The sequence below is a fragment of the Leptinotarsa decemlineata genome, unplaced genomic scaffold (assembly GCF_025532065.1).
Source record: "Leptinotarsa decemlineata unplaced genomic scaffold, Ldec_3_MD MMD2_tig00000576_RagTag_RagTag, whole genome shotgun sequence".
In the NCBI taxonomy this organism is placed as follows: Eukaryota; Metazoa; Arthropoda; class Insecta; order Coleoptera; family Chrysomelidae; genus Leptinotarsa; species Leptinotarsa decemlineata.
Window position 1 is genome coordinate 11892638 of NW_027412551.1, and position 18884 is coordinate 11911521.

The following is an 18884-nucleotide window of genomic DNA, read 5'->3' on the forward strand; positions in this document are numbered from 1 at the left end:
ACCGTACACAACATCGCACTACGCGTCTTTGTTAATTTTATTTTCATACTTATTGATAATAAATGACGATGTGGATAAAGCATTTTCAAACTCATGTAACTTCTCTGAACACATTTTGTGACATGTTTTGTAAACCTTAAATTCACGTCCATTTCGATTCCTAAATTTTTTGCCACGTTGCTGGGGCACATTACTGTACCTATCACCAATGGAAATAATTATATATCTGCATTTCAATAGATCCCTGAAAGAATCTGTAGAAAATTAAAAAGCTGAGCTGAAAAATAACAATTATATTAAGCAAAGTTATCACTCGAAAACGAATATGGATACTAACAATTGAATACTAACAAGTAACAATTTTTTTTTCTTGTTGATGATTTTTTAATTTTCATCTCGTGTTAATTGGAACCACGAAAAGAAGTATATAAACCGACGTTGTACAAACCGACGAATAGATTCAAAAACACATGAATGATTTCAATAGAAGAGAAGAGGTGATGAACATTGTTAAAATCTGGGTATGTGTCCTGAATTGTACACCAACAAAGTTGGGTAATTCCACCAATAATAATATAAAATCGAAGCCGAATACAAGAATCGTAGTTTTTGCGATGGGAACAACTTGGTCACTGCTACCGAGTCGGTCGTACATCGACTTTGATAATGAATACCGCAATAGTAGACGAAACGTCAGACAAAATACCTTCAGAATGTGGCCAAGAAACCAGGAAAATAGCTTTCATACGGCCGTGAGAGTTTACATTTTTCAACAAATGAACATTAATTTCTCTTAGGATTCTTCAAACTACTGTGCAACAATACAACTGGAGAAAATTGTGTAGGTGTGAATTAGTATCAATTTAGAGAGATTTTCACAATCAAGGATAGTTTGTATTGTAACATCGAGCCACTATGCGGGTACCTTTATTCAAATTGTTATTTAAGTGGCTTCGATAAGTTGTCAATACAAGTTTTCTGATCACGTTATGTATTTGAACATAATGATAATAATAATAATATGTTTTTATTCATAACAATAAGGAGTACAAATCGAATAAAATTCAAAGAAATGATGAATAGGCGGAGTTCAGCTATGAGGGCTGCTTTTTAACCCAACCTCGATTTGTATGTATTTTCATTATTTTTTATAATATTCGGATATGTGAGAAATTTCCAAAATCTTTTTGCATATGTTGTGTCCTATCACTGTCGTCTAAGAAACATGTCTTTCAACATTTTCTTAAAGTTTCTCATTGAATTTTTTTTAAAGTCTGTAGAAATGGTGTTATACAACTTTGGCGCATTGTGGGAGAAACTTCGAATGAACATTGCTGTGGAATGCCTGGGAATGAGCAGAGTATGCCTCTTACGAGAAGTGCCACTGTGTGATAGTGCAACCAGTCTTTCACGTAAGTAAGGCGGATATCCCGAAACAAGAATTCTATGCGTGAAACTAAGCAAATGGATTGCTCTTAAATACACACATCGGAAAAGTCTAGGGATATTTTTATAACATACTAAATATCATAAAAATAAATGCATGAGGTCGTTTAATTTAGATTAAATTGGTACACTCGACCACCCTGTAGATTTCTATGGGTTGAACAAAGCCTGCAAAAACGGTAACTAATCTTTTATCAAGTTTTTTACAAACTGTAGGTTTTCGGCTAAAATGAATAATCTGAAATTGTCGAGTTTGTACATTCTATGCAGTTCTTGCTCAGCAATTAAACTGGAAATATTGTGCTTTAACATGGAACGCCATCACTTACCATTGGCTGAGATGAATAGAGCTGTAGGGCTTCTTCAAGGTGGCATGCGACAAAATGATATAGCTCTTCGTTTGGGGGTCTCCCAAAGTGTTATCAGTCGATTGTGGCGGCGTTTCCGTGAAACTGGCAGTCCAGCCGAACAACATCAAGGGCGAGAACGCGCTACAACTACAGTTCAAGACCGATTTTTGGTCTTAACCGCAAGAAGACAACCGACAATCTCAGCACCTGAGTTGTTAACGTGTTGCAGCAGACGCACCAGGTAACCATTGGTCGTGATACTGTCAGAAATCTACTGCATGAAGCAGATCTCCACAACAGAAGGCCACTTAGATGTCCACCTTTGTCGAGAGGCAATCGCGGTAGAAGATTAGAGTGGTGTCAAGAACATCAAAACTGGGATGCAAATGATTGGGCCACAGTTTTGTTTACAGACGAATCCAGATTTGGATTTCATCTAGATTCTCGTCGAGTAAGACTGTGGAGACGACCTGGAAATAATGAACGTTTGAGACACGTCCAGGAAGTCCACACATACAGAGGTGGTACAGTAATGCTATGGGGCGGAATCATGATCGTTTTTCCAAATCGCTCCCTCACAGCTCGACAGTACCTCGACACCATTCTTCTACCTATCGTCCGTCCGTTTGCTGGTGCTGTTGGTGAAAACTTCCACCTAATGCACGATAATGCTCGTCCACATGACGCGCGTCTAGTGACTGACTGGCTCACCAACGAAGAAGTTGATGTATTGCCATGGCCAGCACAATCACCGGACCTGAATCCCATCGAGCATGTGTGGGACATGCTTTAACGAAGAATTACTCCGCATATGGGGAACATTCACACAACGTTTCAATTGAGAGAGTTTTTAATCGCTGAATGGGCAAATGTACCTCAACAAGACATTGACAATCTCATTTTGTTGATGCACGATAGATGTAGGGCCGTAATAAACCAGCGTGGAGGCCATACTTTGTACTGATTTCCAATTTTTTTTGTATTATGATTTTTTTTCGGGGTGCCAAAGAAGAGCCATATTTTTTTTAGTTTTCCTTATATGCGCACTCAGTATTTTTGACCATTTAATAAATTTTGTTGTAAGTTACATTCGTTTAATAATCACCCGTCAACTTTTTTTTCCCTAAAGCGATCTAAAAAAAAATATTGTCATTTTCAAAAATATCCCTAGACTTTTCCGATGTGTGTATTTGAGTGAATTTCGAAAGGACGGACTTATGTGATCATACTTTCGGATACCGTTGGAAAATCTGACACAACTATTTTGTATATGCTGAAGTCGCATTACATCTAATTGTTGTAACGCGGGTCCGTAGATACAATCGCAGTAAGCTGATCTTGAAAAAATTAGTGTTTCACAGAGACTCAACTTCAGACTTTTTGATAAAAGTTGTCTTAATATATTAAATGACGTTATACACAAATGACTTACATGCTTCGTGAATCTCAAGTCTGTATCTAACCACAAGCCCAGATTTTTATATTCATTCACAAAAGGAATTATGTTATTGTTGACACGGACCGACAATGACTCACACAGAATATTTCTTTTACTTTTGGGACCAAATAACATGACCTGGGATTTCTTTGGATTGATAGTAAGATTATGTGCACAGGATACATCACATGAAATTTTAAGGTTTCTGTTGATACTTTCATTAGCGAGTGCAATATCTTTAAAGCTGAATGAGCTATACAATTGAGTATCATCGGCGTAGTGATGCATTTTATCAAAAATAACAAATTCATGAAAGTCACTAATATAAATTGCAAAAAGGAGAGGTCCGAGAACTGAACCTTGCCGTACACCTTTTTTTTATATCATTGTTGATTGGTTACCATCTAGGTGAGTTGATTGGATCGTTTCGGAGGATTCATAAGTGACACTGCATTATGGGTGAAACCAAAACACTAAAGTTTTATGGACAGTAAAGAAGGATCCAAGGTATCGAATCCTTTACTCTTATCAAGCATTAAGAGACATGTGATGTTTCCTTCATCAAGTGATTTGAATATATCGTTAGTGACGAGACTCAAAGCCGTAGTAGTGCTATATAGAGAGCGAAATCCAGACTGCACGGGCGTAATAAGATTTTTTCGTTTAACGTAATCTGTGATTTGTTATTTAATGATTATATCAAAGACTTTTGAAATGGCATAGAATCATGAAATAACAAATTGAATTGATGAGAGATATCGAACAGAATAATTGAGTTTTGTTTGATTTTCAATGTGAATCAACATTGTGGATTTTCATGTTCAATGTACATTTTTCATGTAATTCAATTATTGAATAGTAATTTTACCGAATTAATAATCTCAATGTATTCATTCGAATTTGTGATTTCACAATCACAATTTTTATGCTTTCACTTGAATTCATATCAGAAACTTCATCATCTGTTTTTTCATCGAAAAATTTTCATTTCAATATCCAGATTGTTAAATAACTAGAAAAAAAATGCACAAAATATATGTGCAAAATAAATGAACATAAAAAAGTATATGAAAACAAGACAAAATAGAGTTTGATTGATACATGATAAGTGAACATGACAAAATATACAATAACAAACAAAATACTGTTCAATTGATACACTGACTTTCCTCTTCGTTTATACTCGAGAATCTTGACAGAAATAACCTGTAGAACACCCTTCACCATTATCATTCCCAAAACGCTACTTTTCATTCACTCAATCTTCATTGTGAGTTTCTATTTCAAACGTGTAATTATTCCATTACATCCCCCGAAACAAAAAGGATTGCGTTTTCTCGAATACGTAATTTCCAGACCTCCAGCAGCTGATAACGGTCATTGAGGGTGTTTATGACAAGCCTTTCATTTAGAAATGTTTCATATTAAAATCCCCGAAGTCTACGTCTTGAAACAGAAAAGGCACGCGATCAGACACTGGAGGAAAGTTGTAGGTATTCGGAAAAATGTTGGAAAATTGTTGGGTGGTTTGGATCGTTCCCATCTTCAATGGTTTCTTGAAAGAATACTTCTGAATTTTTTTCAAAATTAATACATTATTTTCCATTTATGATTCACTATTCACAGAGAAATAAATTACACTGACGTCGTTGATGTATTTTATCGTCATTTTACGCTTATGTCTTTGTTGTGATATGCCATCTGATCTTTTTTAATTCTGTGGTGCATTCAGTAAAACAATTAGTGCTGGTCTAATTATTATTTATATATAGGCCGATTTTTAGCTAATTCCCCTGTTGCTATTCCGGAGACGCTGAGACTTTTAAGGTTAAATTAAAGAAAAGTTCCTATTTTGGAAGACTGGAATAATACTGTTTCATATTTTTTCAAATCTGATATAAACCAATTGGCAATGTGACGTTTCGTTGATCACATTTCATCTTCAACTTTATGTTGTCTCAGGAAACACATATCGAGTGGTCCAACGAAAAGTATGCACCTTGCTTTTTCCTTTTTTTGTAACTTAACGCACATTTTAGATGTATTTTTCTGCCTTCAACCCCCTAGCGAGGGTGAGTACAACCCTAAAATTTTAAATGGAAAGTGGGGTCGAGTGATACATCATTTAAAAGGGCACAAAATTCTCTTTCCAATGATACCTAGATTGTTGCATTTACTTGAATAGCTATGAAAAAAGCAAGAACATTTACTCAATATTTTTGGTGTTGATGAAAATGCGGAAAAAACGGCATTTCTATCACTACTACATTCCTCAATTTCTCTAGTGCGTTTTTTGGTTCAAATAACAACAGCAGATGAGTGTACAAAAAGAATTTAGGCAAACGTTCATTGATTCAGTTCGGTTGCTTTTGAAATTATTTCAACTTTACTGTAAAAATGGTTCATTCCATTCCTGAACGAGTTGAAATTTTTAAACTTCATTATCAACATAATAGTTGTGCTAGACTTACTGCTCGCCTCTTTAATAACAGTCATCCCGGGAAAAATGTGAATGATTCGTACGTTGCCAAGTTTGTCCAAAACTTTGTCGATACCGGATCTGTCTGTAATGTGAAACACCAGCCACGGAAACCGATCAGGAATGAAGCAGTGGAAGTCACTGTTTTGGGACATGTTGAATTGGATCATACTCAAAGTACCCGTCAGCTTGCTGCAGCCTCAGGTGTCTCCCGTTCGTCCATAATACGGATATTAGAAGCCTATAAATTTCATCCGTACAAAATTAAATTAGTACAGGAACTCAATGAAAATGATCCTGATAGAAGGCTGCAATTTTGTGAACAACTAAGCCAGCTACTAATTGATGATCCGCAGCTATCATTCAACACGTGCTTTTTCGATGAGAGTACATTTTTTTAATGGAGCTGTGAATAGGCATTATTGCCGTTACTGGAATGACAGTAACCCACACTTATTCCGAGAGGTCCATACCCAGTACCCTCAAAAAATCAATGTCTGGTGTGGCATATTAGGTAGTCATATCGTAGGGCCACTTTTTATTCCTGGGAATTTAACTGATGAGGTCTACCTGAACATGCTTGAAGATACAATTGATCCTCTCATAACAGAAATAATTGAAAATGACCAAAATCGTAATGATGATCGGCCTCATTTCCAGCAAGATGCATCACCTCCTCACTATGTTGCTCCGGTAAGAGAGTTTCTAGATGACCGGTTTCCTGGACGGTGGATTGGAAGGAGAGGCCCCATCGAATGACCTGCCAGGTCACTTAATTTATCGCCTTTAGACTTTTTTCTTTGGGGACACTTGAAAAATAAATGTTTTGCTACGCAGCTCGAGTCCATAGAAGATCTTCGCCAACGAATTACAGCAGAGTGCAGAAGTATAACACCTGATATGCTACAGAATGTTAGGAATATATTTGAACAAAATCTATATTATTGTATGGAAGCGAATGGGTCACATTTTCAGCACTTGCTGAAGTAGGATTCTACTAAAGTCAATTACACATTTCAAAGTACTGGGTTGTAGTTGTTTTTCTTCATAATACCTACATGTTTCAGTGAAATACAACAAATTAGGTATCATTGGAAAGATAATTTTGTGCCCTTTCAAATGATATATCACTCGACCCCACTTTCTGTTTAAAATTTCAGGTTTGTTACTCACCCTCGCTAGGGGGTTGAAGACACAGGTAGAAAAATACATCTAAAATATGTCCCCCTCAAAAGCAAAATTGACCTGTCCGAGCATTTTCGCGTTGAGTTACAAAAAAAGGAGGAAAGCAAGGTGCATACTTTTCGTTGGACCACTCTGTTGTGATACATAGCTGAATTTGCTATTACTGTGACTACAAAACGATGAATAAAACTGGAGATCCCTATTTTATGAAATGAAGTTGATGATAAACTCCAATAAACAAAATGCCACATTGCGAACTGGTTTATATCAGATTATAACAAATATGAAACAGTATTGAAAGTTCCTCTGCCTTTTTTAAACTCATTTCAAATGGAGCTGGTAAAGGCAAAAAACAAAATTCGGCAATCATAGTTTTTGTCGAAAAAAAAAAAACACTGACAAAAAGTTATTCCAGTATCCCAAATCAGAAAACTTTTGTCCAATTCAATCGACCTTGTAGGTCTTATCGTTTTCAGCAATAAGGAGAACAGCTGAAAAATGGCCTATATGGCAAGGAATCGAATGAAAAGTAAAATTCACTCCACATTTTCCAGTAATATCATCATCCACTTTATATCATAAGAAAAATTTTGTGGACCCTAAAATAGTTTACAGTTGATGAACTTACGTTGCTTGTCATTGGTTTGACTCAATTCCACATATTTTTCGAAGATTTTTGACAAGATAAACCATAATCTTCTCCTTCGTAAACCCATGAACTTAGGTATTGCAGGTGGTGCACTATAAAGTCTTCAATTCGGATATGAATATAGCTACTAGTGGAGTACCCTAAGGTTCAAATTTGAATCTTTTGTTTTTTTTTTTATTTCCATCAAAGATCATAGTGATTCATCCACTTGCAATGAGTTAATGTTTATTCGATTGATGACTTTTTATTTTGTAGAAGTTTATATCGGATATAAGATTTCTACTAAGTTTTTCATTCGTCACGACCGGTTTCGGTTAATTCTCAAGTGAGATTGGTCCAATAAAATAGATCATTAAACCATTCTCAAGTGAGAATGGTTCAATATCACAATTAGTGTGGCAAGAAAACTTTTTACTGGCTCTCAACAAAGTTTTACATTACTTCTGCCCTCATCTCTATGTATGAGTACTCTGTTCATTCAAATTCGGAATATGGCTTCTCAATATGGAGTCCTATTCTCTAAATCCAACCTCATACACAAGTCAATAAAAATATTATCGGACAGTCAAGTGGCGTTGGAAGTTCTTGGCTCTTACCGAGCCACGTCTGAATTGGTAGCAAATTGCCAAAAACGACTGTGCCCAATAGAAGACTTAACAGATTGTCTCTGGTCTGGATTCCTGGCCATACTGGCCTGAAAGGCAATGAAGCTGTTGACTCCCTTGCAAAGCAGGGTGCTGCAAGCAGCTCCATCGGACCAGAACCTGTCATTGGCATCGCTTTAGGCTTTGCCAAACAAAGATTGAAAACATGGATGGTAAGAAGATTTATGGACTCCTGGCAGAATCTTTCAGGATCGGCTCCAAGGCGTTCATACACCCTTTGAAGCTTGATACCAAACAGTTGTTGGACTACAGTAAAGATGCACTACGATGTCTAACAGGCTTTCTCACAGGTCACTCTCATTTGAATCATCATATGCAGAAACTCGGACTGTCGGAAGACATACAAACTAATCGGCTTCGTTAAAAAACTGGGTTCATCAGGTCGAGTGTGAATAGGTATGAACCACAATAAACCCTTGCGGGTTGCAGTGGAGGGTTGAATAGACTCACTTACTTTGGACCTAACCTAACCTAATCTATTCTCTATCAACATATTATTTCTATCGAAAAAGTCCAGAAAAAGTTTTGAAATTTTCATGTTTTGAAACAAAAGAAATATTTTCTCTGAAAGGTTCCGATTACATGATTACTCTATTATGATCAAAGACATCAGAAATCAACTTCATAATATGCTGGGAGTTGTTATTGAGAAGTAGAAGGACTAAATTTTGGAAGTCATATCAATAGGTGTATCGAAATGAAATCAGTCATAATGAACTCAATTTTTTTCAAGCATGATAGAATGCCACACTTCTTCACTTATTACAGTTTTGGTAATAGCCAGTATGTGTACAACAATACTAATTTTATTATAAAATTAATTCGAAAAAAGATATCTTTCAAGACATAAAATCCTTCTGATTCTTCTCGTTACTGAATTATTCAAATTGAAATTCTCCGTATACAATTTTTTTTTTCAAATCAGTCTTGTTGTTGCTGAATTGGTAATGAAAAGTATATTGGTCAAATTGAACAGACAAAAAAACTTGTTTACAAGACCACATGACACGTGTTTACTGTTGGAAGATTGAAGGAATTTCTCTGAATTTATAGAAAAATCCAGGAATCAGTAGAATATTTCAGATAAAATCACAATGAATGATCCAATGGCAATTCAATGTATATTTTAGTTTAGTTTTGATGGATGTCTGACCAATCCCCAAAAAAAATAACGTAAGGGTAATATAAAAAATCAGATAATATCCATTGTACTGAATTTGAGGTGTTTGAGTTCTCTCATAACTTTTTTTTATCGATGGACAGTAATTATCAATTGAAACAGAACTTCTCACCTCAATAGTTTTCTTTGTGATTCTTACATTTTTCAGATTGTAGCGATTTCCTACGCAGGAAATTGACTTTTGTTCAATATTTGATTGAAAACTTCATTCCACGACCCGGTGATCAAATGAAAAAAATTATGTTTACATTCCAAAACAAAATTAATGGGTGATTGGGCAATACCAATCAATATCTTTCAATTTTCAATACCGCTTCAGAGTTTGTTTGTATTGTAGTGAATTATAGACCACTTGAGCTCGAGTTCGTATGGTGAAATATGAATGGCCCATTTAAAATAATATAATAACAACTAGGCTAATAAAATGGCTATAAAATTTTTATTGGCTTTCATCAAAACACTTCATTATTTTGAAATGTAGTAATGATATCGCGAGCGTAGCGTCATATTTTATTTTTGTTCACCATTTTCAGGAATGATTTTCAATTCATTTTCAGAGGACAAATTTGGCTTTCCCAGACAGTTCATTCAAAGAATTGCATAACGAAAAAACTACAAAATAATGCAAAGTGAGGTCGTGAAACTTGTTTCATCTCCTTATGAAAATTTCACAACAAAAAGTTCATTGCAACATCAAATCAAATCAAATCCTTTATTTTCCTGTTCGACAATTTCATAAGTGATTGTATTAGGAATAGTCAGTAAAGCTAAAATTATAAACTACTACACTAAAACTAGAAGCACACACGAAAATGCATGCACACACCACACATACACTTACGTTAAATAATCATCAACACTGTAATACGCATTCAGAACTAAAAAAAATTCAATCTTTGTTTTGAACATCTCTAATGTTTTGCTTTCTTTCATTTCAGTTGGTAAAATATTGAACAAACGAGGACCTGCAACATTAGGACCTTTAAGAGCAATCCGCCCTCGAGCTAGAGGAAATTGATATATTTTTTTTGGCCTAGTGTTAATTGTATGAGTAGAGCCTATTAAAGGAAATTGACTTTTATTTTGAAAAACGTAGACACAAATTTCCATTATGTACAAGCAGGGTAAAGTCAGTATTTGTAATTTCTTGAAAAAAGGTTCACAGGACTCCATGTAACTTATACCAGTGATACTTCTGATGATGTTTTTTTGAGCCAAAAAAACTTTACCTGCGTTGGTTGACCAACCCCAGAAACGTACACCATAGCGCAATCTCGACTCCACTTCAGCATAGTATATAATTTTTAGTTGATCTAGACTGAGAATATAGCTAAGATTTCGTAGCTTGAATGCTAAAGAATGCAATTTTGGTATAATGCCATCACAATGTACTTTAAAATTAAGATTTTCGTCAATTTCAACACCCAAAAACTTAGTACTTTTTGACAATGGAAGCAGCTGATTATTCACATCAATATATAGTGGGTCAAGAATTTTTTGATAATTACAAAATTGAATAATTACTGTTTTATTTGGATTGAAAACAAGCGAATTACTGGAAAACCGCCAGTTCAATGATCTCATTGTTTGCTCGCATTTTCGTTGTATACTTGTTTGGTCGGAGCCTGTTACAATCGTGGCAACGTCATCAGCAAAGTTCACACACTTTACAACAGGAACAGATTCGTCAATTTTATCTATATATACTCGGAATAGTACAGGTCCCAAGACTGAACCTTGTGGTACTCCGAGTGATAGAGGTATCCGTTGAGAGTTCATTATTCTTTTTTTACCATTAATTACATTGGTGATGGTTACATATTGGCTTCTGCCAAACATAAATGAATCGATCCAATTATTCCAAATTTCCCCAAAACCCAGCTCAACTTTCTTGATAGTACCTGAGGATTGACGCAGTCAAATGCCCTGCTGAGATCGCAAAAAATCCCAGCAGGGCACTCGCCAGCATCTATGCTATCAGCTAAATTGTCATATATGGATTTTATCGCGGTATTAGTGGATTTTCCACTTCGAAACCCATGCTGCGTATCCGAAGTAATGTCATTTCTGTCAAGATATCTTAAAAATCTATTTAGAAAACAGTGCTCAAAAAATTTTGAAAAAACTGATGTTACTGTTACGGGTCTGTAGTTATTCATCAACTGTTTATTATTTTTTTTCGTGAATAGGTACGACTTTGCCTATTTTCAATCTTTCAGGGAATACACCAGAACAAAAACCTAAATTGATAAGAAAAACAAGAGGTTTTACTAATATGTCCAGCGTATTTTTGAGCATGAATGCGGGAACGTCATCGTTCCCTGACGACTTTTTATTATTTGTTCTTTAAGTCTCGATTTTTGAACTACAAACTGCCTAATCATAACAACTCTTAATTTAAAATAGTTTTTTTCCAAACATCGGCACCTTGTGATTCAAAAGTGACGACTTTGACACTTGTTCATATCAATATCCCTTCTAATGCATACGAAAGCAAACGCCTCGAAAATATTGGATCATTATTTCTTCAATGATTTTTAAACAACACAAGCACTACAGAAAAATTCTTGAAGCGCTCTAAGAGCGGTGCCTGTGCGAAAGTAGTGATTCACGTTGGATTTGAATCGCTGCATTAACGCAGTTCTTCAAATTGAAGAGTTTTTTAACAGTGAAATTTGAGGTGTACTGAGTTGAACCTGAACACGATGAGCAGCCGCAGTCCGTCGCTTATTTCTGATATGTACCGCTCTTGGTGGAATCAAATGTGCCAAGATGTGTTTTGATGAGTAGAAGATGAAATGATAGTAATGATAACATCCGAAACAAACACTTTAATTGTAATGCAAATTGAAATGATGTAAATTATATACACAAAAAAATTAATGGCACAATAAATGTTCGAATTAGAGTCCTTCCATTTCGAGACAAATAATGGGCCAATAAGATGGCCTGCAAGATCACCAGATCTTACTATTTTGGACTATTTTCTATAGATGAAATTGAAAAATAGGATATACGCTGGCAGAGAAGACTCGAGACTGAGGATTTTGAATGGTTTCGCAACAATGCAGCAAATAAGTGTATTGAGGGCAATAAATAATATGAAAATCCGAGTTCAAAAATGTCTCGAAATGGATGAACTCCAATTCGAACATTTATTGCGCCATTAATTTTTTTGTGTATATAAATCACTTCATTTCAATTTTCATTACAATTATAGTGTTCGTTTCGAATGTTATTATTGCTATCATTTCTTTTTCTGCCTATTAAAACACATTTAATATATTTTTGATGTAGATATGTTTCAGATAATCATAAAAGGTTTTCTTATTCGACGTTCATTGAAACGCTCAGAGCAATAGAAAAAATATGAATAGCTACCTGAAAATTAAAAAAAAAATTCTAGAAAAACTCTACGTGAGACGTGAGACGTGAAAATTGCTATTGTGTTTTTATTCAACTCAGTCAACCAATTTCCAGAACCGTAATTTGAAAGGGAATAATTCACACAATTATAATCAAATATTACCGAAACATCTCGAAATATAAAATTGAATTTAATTTCTCAGTATGAAGTAAACGTCGACGAAACAAAAACTACAACAAAAAATACAGGTCCGTATTTAAAATTTCAAAGATGGGGTGGCCCAAGTCAGATGACACCCTGTATAAAAGATTCATAGACATATTCTGATAGCTCACATCAAGTTCCAATAGCAAAATGTTGACAGATTTTCAATATTTCTGCGAATAAAGAAGATATAGGTAAAAAAATAATTTGGGATTTTTTAGTTTTTTCTGTATATCTCCAGAACCGAAAGAGCTATATTCGATTTTTTTACATCATTGAATAGGTCTCTGAAATACGCAACTTTGCCACAATTTAACCGACACTCTATCTCTTATTGTTTACCAGATCCCCATGTACAGAAACGAATTTGAATAGCCCTGTATATCAATAAAGTGTTATTAGTGTTGTCATGTTTTTGAAGTGTTTCGCCAATCGTTTATGACAACCCTACATTGTATTTGCATGCTATATTTCAATCACGCTCAAACTCACAATTCTCTATCTGAATCCATTTTTTTCAAATTTGCCAAAATATTTACTGAGCGTATTGCACAACCACGTAACCTATCTTAAGTAGATTACTATTAACTCGAGTTGGAAGGTAAACATATTTACTACACGCAATCCAAAACAAGTTGGGATCTAAATTTTAAATATAGTAGAGATCGCAAGATCGTGAAGTTGTTTATCAAGAGTAACTAGGTATTTTTCCGCCAGCGAATACAAATTTAGACATACGTAGGATTTGGCGGTACACATACAGTGTGGAAATTGAAGCAGGAAATTAAATTCCGTAGAACTATTGAATGGTAGTCTCACCCGGCATCTTCCATGGACATGAGATGCACATCTAGCAAATATAACTGTGCGTCTGAATATTGGATGGGCAGTGGATCAAACGGCGGAGTTAGGCGAGAGCTCTGTAACATCGAGAATCTCGTGTAGAGAACATCGTGTTACTACAGTAAGTGAAGAAATCATTCTGTGTGATGACTATGAGTCATTTGTTGTCTTTGAAAATGCCTACGAACAGTAAACAAATTTCCCAGTGGACAAAGAGGAGAAATTGTAAACAGCGTATTGAGATTCATGCAAGCGAAAGCAACTTCAGAGGAAATGAGAGTTCCTCTTGCTCAGGGGAGAAGTAATAGTGATAAGTGATAAATTTATCATAAACAAATACATTGTTTATAAGTAATTCGAATTTTTTTTGCATTATATTAATTGAAAAAAAACATGATTTTAAGAAAAAAAATGGTTTCGTTGTTGCTAAAAAATGCGTTTGTTTATTAACAATCGTTTTTTGCAACTAAATATTAAAATTAAGAAACCGTTTCTTCTTCAAATCATAAATTCTATTGTTCTTTGAGGTTTTGAAAATAATTTTTTTTATTCTTTTTTTATTTGTTTATTTGAAAAAAAATTTGTTATAAACAAATTTTTTCTTAATTTTTTTTCATTACTTCATTCTATAATGATAGTAACTATGTTTTTTTTTTCAATATCACAATATTAAAAGTTTTATAAAAAATAGAATAAATAAAAAAAACACATAGTTACTTTTATTGTAGAACAAAGTATTGAAGAAAATAAATGAAAAAAAAATTGTTTAAAACGAACTTTTTTAAATGAACAATTTAAAAAAGAATTGAAAAAAGTTTTTTCAAAACCTTAAAGAACAATAGAATTTATGATTGGAAAAAAAACGGTTCCTTAATTTTAATATTTAGTTGCAAAAAACGATTGTTAATTAACAAACGCATTTTTTAGCAACAAAGAAATTTTTTCAAGAAACCATTTTTCTTCTAAAAATCATGATTTTTTTCCATTAACATAATGCAAAAAAAATTCGAATTGCTCATAAACAATGTATTTGTTTATAATGAATTTATTAACAATAGATGTAAAAAAAAATTATTAATTAGTTTCTGGCCACATTGAAACAATGAAAAATAAAAAAAAATCGTTATGTATTTTTTATAAAATTATAATTTTCAATTGTTAATAAAAAAGTAGAAAATAACAATTTTTTTATTTTGGCAACGGTAATCTATTTTTTGCCTATTAAGGATAACTTCAACAAAGGAAAAAAGGCCAGGGTTTTAGTTTAATAATTATAGGTATTTTTATATTAACTTTCAACTCAGAAAAAGTTATTATTTAACAAATTTATAATTAACGTTAAAATTGGGATACAAATGTTTTGACTGCGAATTATTGTTTATTGATGTATCCCAACATTACATGAATTTTTTCATTCCTTAATATTTAGATTTAATATGATTAAATGATTTTTTATGTTTTTATGTCAGAGTGACGAAAGGCGCGCGAAAGCCAGACTACCCGCTTTTGGCTCTATTTTCAGGGCTCTGTAAAATTATAAATAATCGAGATACAGTTTCGGGGAACAGGACTTTTTTTACGCAAATTCATTGATCTTTTCAAATCTTTTTTGAAATTTTCAAAATTTTGAAAATTTTCCGAGATATTAAGAAAAAACTAAAGCCCCATTTTTTTTCACTTAATTATTTATAACTTTTGTAATTTTTATCGGCGCGTTTTCGGACCTTCCCTTAAACTTTCTAGGCAAAAATACGAATCGAATGACACCTTGTTCGTAATTTTTGGACAGGGCTGAAAAATGTCACCAAAAAGAGCTAAATCGAGTACATGTGAACCAGACTAATAGACCCTATTATAATTTGCAAAAGTTCTATAATGATAAATTTACGTGACAAAATGTGCATATGAATTCAGGCTATATAAGATTTTTGTTTGTATTCTTGTTTGGATATAAATGTTTGTTTGTCTGGTTCAATTGGTGTATTTATTTATGTTATATTATATATAAGTATATATATATATATATATATATATATATATATATATATATATATATATATATATATATGTTTATAAGTTTATTGAATAAGTGTTGATAATAGTTTTAAACAAGTCTGTACACAACCATGTTGAGACAAAATTTCGATATTGAACTATAGTGTATGTTCTAACTTCACTTTTTTGTAGGTGTTTTTATATTCACATTTTATATTTGTATACTTACGTTTTTATGTATTTTTCACAAGCTTTGTCCACAAGATTTATTCTTAATGACAATAAAGTATATTATCATTATTATAAACACGCACCAAGAAGATTGAAGTAATCATACCATAGAGTAATCTATACAGAATCGAAACACTTTCTGACGAAAACTATGTGTCAACAGTAGGCGAAAAATCATGTTATGATCTCTCGGTAACCAATCTTCCAAAATATTATATGACTTGTATCTATGTATAAAGTAGTTTGTTATTACCGATATTGCACGCAATGCTTTGTAGATTATCTACCTGATACAACTAGCTAAGGTGTATCTGCACATTAGAGCTGAGACGGGTGTATATTGATATATAAGCTCACACACTAGATTAGCGCTTGGTCTCCTCTCATTTGTCATGGGTCGAGAGCTCGGGATCCTCTACATGCAACATGCATTGGACGACTTCGAGCGCTGGTACCTCGATCTGAAGATTCGAGTTAACCCAGGCAATAATCATGGGAAGAACGACATCATCTCCGGCCATGAAAGTGAGGGTTTTGGGAAGGGAGGTCAATTGGCAAGCGCAGGTAGAGTACTTTGGTCTTCTAATAGACCGTAGGCTCACCTAGACCCCGCACTTCAGTAGCGTGAAGGCAAAGAGTTAGGGACAGACCGAAAGTCTGTACCTTGTAATCAATAGAAGATTCAAATCAAGCATGCAAAATGAACTCACGATCTATAACATGATGTTCAGGCCAGTAATCATGTACTCTTCAAGCGTCTGGGGACAAGCGGCTCCGTCGAATCTCTCCCGTCTGGAGAGATTGCAAAATAAGATAATGAGGATGATAGTGAATGTTATGTGGTTCGTGCGGAATAACGCTATCTGCAGAAATTTGAAACTGCCTTTCATTGAACATTTCATTCAGTCGAGGAATTGGCGAGTTTTCGAATCTATCATATGAGGCCCCGTATCCTCCGTTAACGGAGGAACAATTTTTCCATCCACTCACCCCTGCCAGGTAGGGGTACACCGTGAATGGCGGTACTAATGTCTTGGACTTTTATGTCGCCATCCCGAAGTTAGTATATCCTATTTGTCTGTCTAACAAACACAAGCCAAAGGGTCAGGGAGTCAGGCTCCAACCTGTCTAAGCTGAAAACGTCAATCGTCGTAGCGTTTGGTCAAAAAATGGGTCCAATGTTGGCATTTTACCTTTTATCGCTTGCTATCGACTATTTGGCATTCAATCCAACTGCTGTCGTCAATATATTCCGATTGTGGCGGCTAGGAAGGGCCTGATTTCATAGTGGTGCTTTGATGGATATTTCCTCGAAGAGTCGTTCTACGCTCAATGATTTCATCTCGACATCTCGCTACTAGCGAGGTTATTCTGCTAAAGGCCTACAAAAAGAGCCATAGCTGTGGTCTTCTATAACGATATAATGAAAGAGGAACAAATATAATGTTGCTTCATCTATAAATCAAATGTAGTACGAATGAGGAATGTAGTAGCAAGTCTACAAAATCTGCAGAATAACACCGCAGAAAAATAATACAAACTGTGTTCATTGCGCACGAAACTTGCCTCAACTTTGTGTTGATGACAGTAAATATAGTGGTCGATGCCGAATGCACATCAATTAGTCATTCCTCCTTGCTTGGAGCTATGAAGCTGTGATGAAAACTGTCATTATCTCCTGAAGACACCAACTTGGTTGGTGAAATGCCCGTCGAATAGAGTATTCCATTTCTGGTAATTGGGAAAAGTGCTTGTGTTGCAGTCACACATTTTTGAATTTACATTTTGCTCACTAATTCATATACAAATCAAAAACATAACCTTTAATTTCAAAGCAAAAGATATAATTGAAAAATGTGACAATCAAAAGCCTGCAAATATTGAATATATTACAATCCACAAATAAAACATTTGACTGGATAAAAAAAAAAAGTAGGTTCCACCGAGATTTGAACTCGGATCGCTGGATTCAAAGTCCAGAGTGCTAACCATTACACCATGGAACCTTGTATGAATAGTCATGAAAGACTGTAGATAAACTACGACTGAATAAGAATTGTTATATGTGTTGCCTATTTATGTACTGGTGACACAAATATGTAATATTGTTAATATATTTTATTTAACACTACATAGGCCAACGGTTATTATTAGTTTGAGTGATGTAAGTTGCCTACAATGTGAATTTGATGATAACTTTTGTGTTTTGTTTTTTTCCATACATGATTATACGGGTGTTATAGTATTTCAATTTTCTTGCATAGACGAGTAACGGAAAATGATTTCATTTGTGCCAAAACTTGATGATAAGATGTTTTCGAAAATTTCATCTTTTCAATGTGAAAGCTACCTATTGCAAAAGATTTCTTCAACTTTTTTAAATTCAGGAAGGAATTAGTCCGCTGGATCACCGATTCGAGTAATTTTCTTCACAACAAATGACTCTTCTCTATTTCTGCATTTTAGAACTTGGGTTTTAAATAATCTCAATGAAAGGCCGTCAGTTTCCTCACAACCATTCGACTTAGAGAGATGCTATTTGAACTGGCTAGCCCAAGAATCATTGAAGGTTTTTCGGAATACATCTAGTGGGGTTCAATCACTAATGGACCATCATGGTCCATTAGTAGGCGGTTGCGGTTGTTACTAATTTTGGTTACCACGTCGTCCATAGTATGCCCAGTGACTGTAACAGTGGTGTCATCTGCAAACATCGTTATGTGGCAGTCCCTTAAATATTGAGGCAAATCATTGATGAATATAATTAATAATAATGGTCCTAAAACTGAGCCCTGAGGAACGCTCAATTTACCAGCATGCTATTCTGACATGGTGCCTCCATATTTGATTAA

At 34.4% G+C, this 18884-nt stretch overlaps 1 non-coding gene across 1 annotated transcript; it reads right to left on the reverse strand.

The window, feature by feature from the left end:
• Positions 1-17966: 17966 nt before the first annotated feature.
• On the reverse strand, positions 17967-18038 carry TRNAQ-UUG (transfer RNA glutamine (anticodon UUG)). The gene has a single exon. It is a non-coding gene; the product is annotated as a tRNA-Gln (tRNA).
• Positions 18039-18884: the final 846 nt, after the last annotated feature.